Genomic DNA, 11,367 nt, shown 5'->3' with positions numbered 1-11,367 from the left:
AACCATATTCCCAAATATTGTATCACGATGGACTTGATGATGTATGATGAAGACGATTAGGAAAAGGATGATTATGACTTTATGTTAGACGTTAAAAGTAATAGCTGTAAAGCTAACCTGTCATCAGAAATGGAGAGCAGTTAGGGTATCCAAGAAAAACGTGGTCTTCCAGTACACCATCCATTTTTTTTTTAAACACCGCTCGACTAGTTATTTAACCAAAGAAGGATTGGATCCTTTATGTGTTTTACAACTGGGCCGAAATTTTCCTTTTTCTAACAGGCCATTTAAATTGTGATGGGGCTTGGATTTAAGTTAACGGGCCACTCAAACTTAATTTTTGATTACAAATAGGCTGCCATATTCTGTTGGATCGTGCTCCTATTATTTTGTTATCAGGCCATGATCTATGTTTCTGTGATTCTGATTGAGCCGAGAGATTAATGAATGATGATGATAATACATGTTTGATGATGAGAAAGGTGATGTTGTTACGTGATGTTTATAGATGATGATGGTGACGAGTAGATAACGATAATATAGGATTATGATGATGAACGTGATATGATTGTTAATGATGATGATGATTCGAATATGGTTATGTATGATGTTACGGGTATGATGGCAGGATCGATAATGATGATATGAAATTATGATAATAATAATGTTACCATGATTGATGATGAGTCAAAACAGAAAATTAATTTAAAATATAAAAATCTTAATAATAATAGAAAAACTGATACGGAGTAATGGTTTAAGGAGTTTACAGGTTAGCGGGATGTTACGGGTTCGAGCCCGGACTTGGGCATTTTTTTTAGGACTACTTCCTTGAGGTAGTTTACTTATTACCCTTTATTATGATGATGATGATGATGATGATGATTATTATTATTATTATTATTATTATTATTATTATTATTATTATTATTATTATTATTATTAATCTTGATATCATGGTTAATATATTATTAATAACATTAAAACTAATATAATTAAGATTACAAATGTTAAGATAAAAATGATTAGGGTTGTGATCATGAATATAGTTAAGGTAATTACTACCGAGGAGTATAGTTATAAGTACGTTATGAGTAAAGATAAATATAAATACAATTAAGTCATGATTAAATAAAACTATCATTTAAATTATTATTAGTAACATCATAAAAAAAATTATCATTTTTATTAGAAACTATCGTTTTTTATTAAAGTTATCATTATTAGTAAAATTATCATTTTATATAAAATTTCATTTTTTTTTGTTAAACTTATCATTATTATTATTATTAAAAGTATAATTATTATTATTATTATTTTTATTATCATAAGTATCATTAATTTTATTAATATTAACATTATCAGTATTATTATTATTATATAAAGATACAACTTTTTATTATTATTTTACCAAATAAATATTAGTTATATAAAAACTTATTTAATATATAACATAACTATATTTTTATTTTTATAAATACTAATTATTTATTTAAAGTATATAAGATAAATATAGTTAATTTAAATTATTAAATGAAACATATAATTTACTAAATAACCATTAATAATAATATATAAATTGTTCGATTATAATTATATGTATTAATATATATACCTGATATAGGTTCGTGAATCCAAGGCCAACCTTACATTGTTCAGTTGTTCCGTATCGTCATATGTATTTTTACTACAAAATACAGTATTGTGAGTTTCATTTGCTCCCTTTTGAATGCTTTTGCAATATATATTTTTGGGACTGAGAATACATGCGCTTTTATAAATGCTTTACGAAATAGACACAAGTAATCGAAACTACATTCTATGGTTGAATTGTTATTCCGGATATCGCCCTTGTTGAACTTGGTAACCTAAGAATTGGTGTTTATTATAATTTCCACCAATTGACGCGAATCCTAAAGATAGATCTATGGGCCATTGACAAGCTTCAGTCAGAGAATTTGAACTGCTTTAGTACTTCGATTTTATATTTTTGGGGATATTCTAGATGCATTTTGTTAATGTCGGTTACCAGGTGTTCAATCCATATGAATGAATTTTAAACACTTGCGAGTGTATGATTATTGAATAAATGAAAAATCTTGTGGTCTATTAAAATGATGAAAATGATTGTTTATGATAAACGAATAAACTCACCAACCTTTTGGTTGACACTTGAAAGCATGTTTATTCTCAGGTATGAAAGAAACCTTTCGCTGTGCATTTGCTCATTTAGAGATATTACTTGGAGTCATTCATGACATATTTCAAAAGACGTTGCATTCGAGTCGTTGAGTTCATCAAGATTATTATTAAGTCAATTATTGTTGGATATATTATGAAATGGTAAGCATGCCATTAACTTTCGATGTAAAGAAAGTTTGTCTTTTAAAAACGAATACAATATTTGTAAAATGTATCATATAGAGGTCAAGTACCTCGTGATGTAATCATATGTTATTGTATTCGTCCTTATGGATCAGGACGGGTCATCTCATCATGGCAGGGGTTTAGCATGAAACAAAGCATGGCAGCACAGTTAAACAGTTTCGATTACTTGTGTCTAAGCGTAAAACAGTTTTAAAAACAAGCATGTGTCGCACCCCAAAGTTTAAAATAAGTAAATAGAGAAAGTTAAAAAGTGGGGCTATGAAGTTCACCTTAGTAGCAAAGTAAGTTATTCCACGCAAGAAGAATGAACGGTGTATGTAATCGGAGATCTCAACCTAGAGATATAATCTTTGATTAGTTAATGTCTAACAAACATAAAGTTTGTTTATTAATATAACAACTATATTAACAGTGACGGTTTTCGAGAAAAGTTCCTATTTCTCAAAAGTTTCTAGTTTTGGTAACCTACTATTTATGGAAAGCTTCCACTTATAGCAAGTTCCTAGTTTTAGTATGTTCGGGTTATAATCCTTCACAAAGACGTTGTACAACTTTGCCCAAACCTCGCTGCTATCAGATAAGTCACTCTGATGATATGTTGTTACCGGGCGCCCAGGACTCTTGACCAAAATCTAAGTCTTGGCGTTCGAGATCCACAAGCGAGTCCCATAATGGCAACAAGGACCACCCTAGGCCGTAAGTAGCGATGAGGTTCGTATAAAGTGCACGTTATCTTTCAATTATAACCTTCACGTTATAAGTGTATACACACAACGAATTATTAATGTACTTAGTATTTACATATATAGGTGATAATATAACTTATTGTACTTAAGGTGTTACTATATAGATAGGTTTACAAGTTATAGTAATAATATTATTCTTTAATTAATCAAACATCATGATGTAATCTTATCATTACATATGTTATATACATATATTCATACATGTGTTACCTATATATATATATATATATATATATATATATATATATATATATATATATATATATATATATAAATATATACACACACACTTACATGATACATATATTCTTTATTATTATCATACATGTATATGTTTATATCTATATTATATATATTTATCATATATGTGTTACATATACATAAGCGTAAAAGTGGTACTTATATATATATACATACAACTACTTATCAACTTTTACAATCACCAATTATATATACACAATACATATATACATATATTACTTTTCTTTAGATGTTTTATCAATTTCTTAAACCTACACATACACACACACACTCATACACACACACATGTACATATACATACATACACATTCATATACACGCATGTATATATATACATATATACATATACGCATATACATACAATATATACATGTACATACGTACATATGCATGCACATGTGTGTTACTATCATTATTATTTTACTAATCAATATTCATGCACATAAAATCATAACCTATTTATTTACTAAACATATTCAAGTTCATAAATCATAATACTTAATCATATTCATCATCCCTAATCTTATTAACCATAATTATTATCCATAAACTTTTAACTATTATCATTATCTTCATACACAATATTCATGATCATACATAATCTTATTAACTAGTTCATAGTTTTATGATTATTCCTACCTCAAGATCATAGTTAAACATAATAACCAAAACAATTAAAGAATATAATTAACACTAGGGTTTAGGGATACCTTAAGAAGATTAAGACCAAGAAAAAGGTGGCTAAAATAAATCGAAACAGGAGCATATTCACACCAAAAATTACGACCCAAACGAATGGGTTTCTGGGGCTGTTTTGTCACGACAGCGGCAGCAGTAAACACAGCAGAAAACGCAGCACAATGGGTCGATTATGGGGCTATTTAGGTGTATAAAAAGTGGCGAACATGAGGCTGTAACAGCAGCAAAAGAATGGCGAATGGTGGTGGTTTGGAGGGCTGCTATAGCAGCAAAAACAGTGGCGGTCTATGCTACAAAATGCAGCAGGAGATGGTGGTTGATGGGCTATTTTGGGGTGATGTTGTGAGTCGATGTAGGGGATGGTGAAGGGCAGAAAAACTGTCGACTAAAAGGGGTTTGGGGCTGCAGGAAATTGTCGACCAAAACAAGCACAAGGAGAGGGATTTTTGTGGTTTAATTTGTGATGCAAATTATGGAAAAACATGAGGCTTTTTATAGGAGATTAGCAAGTTGTAATCACATTAGGATTCTAGGAAATAACTTGGTGTTCAAGGTTTACTTGAAGAGAAAGGATTAAGAGTTAGGATTAGGCTAGGTTTTGTTTGCTTCATGATTTTTTTTCCAACCGTCCCATTTTATATATATATATATATATATATATATATATATATATATATATATATATATATATATATATATATATATATATATATATATATATACACATATATATATACATATATATATATATATATACATACATATATATATATATATATAGTTATTATTATTATTTTTATTTATTTATTTGGGCACTATCATTATATATATTATATATATTTTTTTATTTATTAAAATGTTACTTTTATTTTAAATAAGTTTTATTTAATCTTTTATTTATTAGTCCTTCTTTTATTAAATTTTAATTTACTTCTCATTGTATTTAAATGTTATATAAATGTCACATTTAAAGTATTACATATAGTTTATATATATAAAATATCACAACATACATAAACCTTTATTCGACAGGAAGTGTTGATCAAAAATTACTATTCAATCAACGTTTTGTTAAATAAAGTTTACGAGTTCAAAAGTCCTAATAGTAGAACAGTAGAAACAGAAATGGAAAAATGAGGGTCGTCATATATGTGCTCTTATTGGCTACTTGCAAGTTTCCAAATTAGACTAACTTATATTTATATGAAGACTTTTGAGAGTTTACACTAAACTCTTATTAAGCACATGATTAGTGCTTAATGGTTAATCAAGTGGAGAACATCTCTTTAATTGAGAGTTAATGAACATCTTTAGGTTGTATTACTTTTAATTTAGATTTATAAAAATACACTTTGTATGGCTATATGGGTATGTATGGGTGTATGTAGGTATACATGTATATGTATATTTGTCTACTTTAGGTTCGCATGTTTGTGTGTATGCTTATGGATGTATGTATTTTTGTACATACGTACGTATGTAGGTATTGTATTTATGTTCTTGGATGTATGTATGTTTAGCTTTGTGTATAAGTATGGTCATACACATGTACTTGTGTATGCTTATGCAGGTATGTATGTACGTCTGTATGTTTATGTATGTATTGTAATGTAAGCATGCATATTGTATGTATTCTTATGCATGTATGTATGTAGGTATGTATGTATATATGTATGTATGTATGTATGTATGTATGTATGTATGTATGTATGTATCAATGTATGTGTGTATGTATGTATGTATGTGTATTTATAGGTAGGCCTAGACATGTATGTATATTGATGTATGTTTATGGATGTAAGTTTTTTATGTGTTATATATGTTTAGCGTCCCTTGTGTGTAGCTTTTCTTGCATGTTTTGAACTCTGCCCAGCACCCCCACCCAGGTACGTTTTCGATTTTTATTTGTATTATTGTGATGACCCAGAAATTTCTGACCAAATTTAAACTTAATCTTTAATGTTTTCGACACGATAAGCAAGGTCTATGAAGTTGAATCTCAAAATTTTGAACTATTCAATTACCCTTCGATTGTTCTCAACAATTCGCGAACAATTATATGTAAACAGATACATATACTATAACTTGAAAACGTAACAAAGTGTTAAGTAAATGATACTATGCATTAAACTTATTGGTTTGATTACCTGATTGAAATATTTAACTACGGAGTTAAAAGATTATGCCAAACGATTGAATTAAAAGATATTTATTGAGTCCCTTAAGGATTATAATATTATTACGAGTCTCTGTTGTGAGGTCCACATTGATTTAGGAAATCGTTCATTTTTAACGATATTCGAAATAAATGTTAAAGTGTTTGTTTAAATAACGTAATTTGAACACATACAATAATAAGGAATATTAACTGTTGGAATTAGATATATGAATAAATTGCGATATGTATTTTAAAACGTGTTTATTAATATTGAAAATATATATTTAACAATACGATAAAATATAATATTAACTTGGTTATAAAACGATTTGTTATTATATATATATTAACAAATAACGAGAAGATGATTTATAGAAGTAAATAACCAAAACACTCAAATGTATAAGTTATATTTCGAGTGGTATAGTTTATGGATAATTTAAGTCTATAATTTGGCAAAGGTATGAGTCACGAAACGTAAAGAGCGATTTTTCTCAGCGTACGAAGGGACATTCAAAAAACCGGAACCGGAACATAAGTCGAGTGACGACGTACGACTTATTGGAATAAAAATTACAAGTCACCAATACAAGAGAATAAAATATAATATATAATTAATTAATTTAAATTATATATTATATATAATATATTTAAATATGTCGACGAACTACAAAACAAATCAAGTGTGAGCTGTCATTTAAGCTCATGCGATCGCATGAGCATACCAAAGAAACTCCATGCGATCGCATAGAGGCTGGATCCAGAAAACATCTATAAAGCAAGTCGATTTCTGGTTCATTTTGTCATATGTTTTCTCTCGCACTCTCTCACAGAAATATATATATATATATATTTATATTTATTATATTATTATTATTATTATTATTAAGATTAATATTATTATTATTAATCATATTATTATTATTATTAGTTGTATTATTATTAGTATTATACATAAAATACTATGACGAGGTTATGAGCGTGTCACTTTCAAAAATGGGTTTTCGAGTGGGATGGAGCTAAGGAAACTATGGGTTATAACTATGGAGGTTATGGGTAATGTTCATGGGTATTATTGGCAAGTCAAACCTAGTGTTTATCATCTCCGTTGCGTCTACGTACTTTCCTGCAATATTGAATCACAATATTGATACGTGAGCATTCATATCTTATCTTTTATATATTAATAGTGTATACATGTCTAGTGCTCGAGTATATATGTTTAGGCATGCTTGTATGCTAAATTTCATCGTTAAACAGTTTATGATGAATCACGAAATAAATACATATACTACTGATAAAAGGTATATGATATGCATGTTTTTGGAAAGCTGGCGAAAAATCAATAACTTTTCATTTAGTTATCGAATAGTTTCGATGAACGAATCAAAAGATATGGTCAACTGAATTATAATTGACGTTAATTGGAATTGCTTTTGAATCTGCAATTAATATTTAAACAACTTGTTTGTAAAATTGATAAATTGAATTTTTGAATATTACCAACCGAGTAAATGAATCCTTAAATAAGGTACGTCTCGTTTTGTTGAACTATTGTCAAAATTGAATTTTTAAAACGACTTTAGATAACTTTTGTATGTCGATCTCGAGCATTAGGATTGTGATACACTATGACCAGACCTAGCTTGTTAAACATTTTTTGACCAACATATGTTCTCTAGGTTGAGATCTACGGTTATTTGGTAATCCGAGTTTCAGTCATATTTTGGTGAACGACTTTATATGCTGCTAATGTGAGTTTCATTTGCTCCCTTTTTAATTGCTTTTGCAATCTATATTTTTGGGCTGAGAATACATGCACTTTATTTTAAACGCAATGGATACAAGTACATACTAAATTCTACACTGAGTTTGAACCGAAAATCCCTTAGCTTTGGTAACTAGTAACTCCCGGTTATAAGAACTGGTGGGCGCGAGTAGTTATATATGGATCCATAGGGCTTGACATCCCCGTCTGTTCCAGGTATAGAAATCCTAGCCTGAACTATAAAACAAACGTATGCTATTTGAGTTTAGTACACGTTAGTTTACGTGTATTGTACATGTTGGTTGCATGTATGTTAAAACAAGGGTACTTATTATATAGATGTTAAAGTTTAGTTACCAGGGTGCTCAAACTTGTAGAATATTTTGATAAACGTTTCTGGATGAAACAACTGAAATCTTGTGATCCACCTTTATATACAGATTATACGAAACATTAAAACTATGAACTCACCAACCTTTGTGTTGACACTTGTTAGCATGTTTATTCTCAAGTTCCCTAGAAGTCTTTCGCTATTTGCTTATATGTTAGACAAGTTATGTGCATGGAGTCTTACATGGCATTTTTTCTCAAGGAAACGTTGCATTCACCAAATCATCACCATGTATCTTATTTTGACTGCATTGTCAACGGAAGTACTATTGTAAACTATTATTTACGGTGATTGTCTATATGTAGAAATCATCAGATGTCGAAAACCTTTGATTTAAATATTCATTTATGGTGTGCCTTTTCAAAAGAATGCAATGTTTACAAAACGTATCATATAGAGATCAAATACCTCGCAATGAAATCGATGAATGACATGTTCGTCTATATGGATTTGGAGCGATCGTCACAGTTGGTATCAGAGCGTTGGTCCTAGTGAACCAGGTCTTGCATGAGTGTGTCTAACTAATAGTTGTTAGGATACATTAGTAAGTCTGGACTTCGACTGTGTCTGCATGTCAAAAGTGTTGCTTATCATTTCTTGTTAGAAATTACCTGTCTATCATCTTAAGTCTAAACGCGTCTTATTGCATTGATTGCATAGATAGTGTATAGACAAAATTCATATCTTAGCGTATCTGTTACTGTAAACTTTTCCTGACATCTTCCGAAAATTCCTCCGTGATTTATGGAATTTTGGTATTATATATACATATGTAAATTATGTATTGAAGAGTACCAATCTAAATTCTATAATCTATTTCATATTAAAAATCATCTCTCTAATTATACAAGATGGATCCCGTATCTAGTTCAAATTCCTTAAACTCCGACAGCTATTCCGATATGGATATTCACCTGAATTCCGAAGACAGTGTAACCAGAATGGATCAACCAATCAGCCATCACCTATTCTGGATGAATTGGGGATGGGTTTGTAGCCTACTTAATTATTGGAGACAAGAAGAAGGCGATCCCTTCCATCCACCACATTGCCCTCTTGGCGAAGAACCTGAAGCACTTACCGGCGAACCTGTTCGAGACACCATTTTCTCTCTCATTTCCAGAGTATCTCGTCACGATAATATACTATCACAAATTCTGGATCTTATTCATCCGCTCGTCTAAACCGCCAATCATCCCGGTGTAGTAGAAGAAGTCAACGAGCTTCGCGCTCGGGTAGTGGCTTTGGAGAATATGGTGCAAAGGTTACAAGCACCAGCAGCATCACCGGCATCAACAGTACCACCGACAACAACACCAACAGTACCATTACCACCACCACCAACAACCGCACCGCAAACCTCAACTTCACAATCTGTCCCACGAGCATCAATATCATACTCCCTATAAATACCAAGGAATATCAACAACAACAAATGATGAAGTATTGATTCATAACTTCATCGAAGAAATATTCTGCAGAGAATATGTAATTTCTAAAAGTTTTAGAGATTATATATTGTAAATTAGTAGTGGGCGGATAGAAATAATAAAATGAAACCCTGACAGGAATAGTGCGCGATTTACAAGTTAGACTTGTTATACAAGCAGCATCAACAGTACCGTCAGCATCACTAGCACGTCAGTACTATCAGCATCGTCAGCACTAGGAGCACCTATAACATCACAATTTCCACCAGTTCCATAATTACCAACATCATCACAAATCAACAACGCATATATTGTATCAACGAGTTATGAAGTATTAACTCATTTCCCCTGAAGAAATTATATGTATATTATATATATATATATATATATATATATATGTGAAATTTGAAATCAAAATAAATCTTTTCGTACTAAGCTATTACATGTGAATCATAACTGGTAGGTACTACTCGGTTAGTTCATGTTACTAATATGCTATACATCCTTTGTTAATGACTTAACAATCATTAATTATAATCTCTGCTTCGACTTAATAGATTCCATTTCATAATAAATCAAGTGTATTATTCAAATACATGATTGATTTTAACACTTTCATTTTCGATGTACTTAAAACTTTCCAGAAAACATCATTCGTACCTTGCGAAGTTAGCAAGAGATCCATAAGCACCAACATGATTCATTGAGGAAATATCAATAAAACTGAATAACGAAGTATTGATTACATTAGTGAAATACTCCGAGAAGATTATGAAATCTTTAATGTTTTAGAGATTATTCATTTATAATCCAGTCGAAAATTAAATGAGCTTAATATGATATTAACTCATAAAATCTGTATTACATCTGAAGAAAATATTCATACATATATTTTCATAAAGACTGCAGTAAAATTCTTCTGTACAAGATATTACTTGTGAAATTTTTAATGGGTAGGTAATACCCGGGAAATATATGAATTCACAATTAATATGTTATACAGTACATTCTTCAATTTTGATTCAAAAATTATTGACTATACCCACTACTTTCACAACGCTATACATTCGTTCATAGAAATCTGAACAACTATTCTTATTCAAATTCAATTACATATTCTGACAGAACAGAATTCAAGTCAAGATTTAACAAGTGACATCATTCTTAGATCTCTACATCTTTCAAAGCTATACTTTGACTTTAAATCTGTGCAAGATCCATTAGCATTGTTTTTTTTTACCGAAAATAACCTTGCAATTCCTTTTCAAAGTATCCAGTATTATCAACCGTTCAACCAGTCAATGAAGACCTTTCAGACTTGTAACTTTAGCATATACGTTTTTGTTACTGGGGAACCTTTCACGTTCCACCACATTAATAGTAAATGTACCAGCAAATTCATTAATCTGTGACTTAAAGTCTCTCCGAAAAACCATTATAATTTTTCATTGAAACCCTATCATGTACTCATCCACATCTTGTAACGGTAATTGCCATACCAACTACCGGGAATTAGCAATCAGTAT

Source organism: Rutidosis leptorrhynchoides, chromosome 10, assembly GCF_046630445.1.
Source record: "Rutidosis leptorrhynchoides isolate AG116_Rl617_1_P2 chromosome 10, CSIRO_AGI_Rlap_v1, whole genome shotgun sequence".
Classification (NCBI taxonomy): Eukaryota; Viridiplantae; Streptophyta; class Magnoliopsida; order Asterales; family Asteraceae; genus Rutidosis; species Rutidosis leptorrhynchoides.
The sequence above is the reverse complement of the archived record's forward strand: the minus strand, read 5'-3'. Positions refer to the sequence as shown.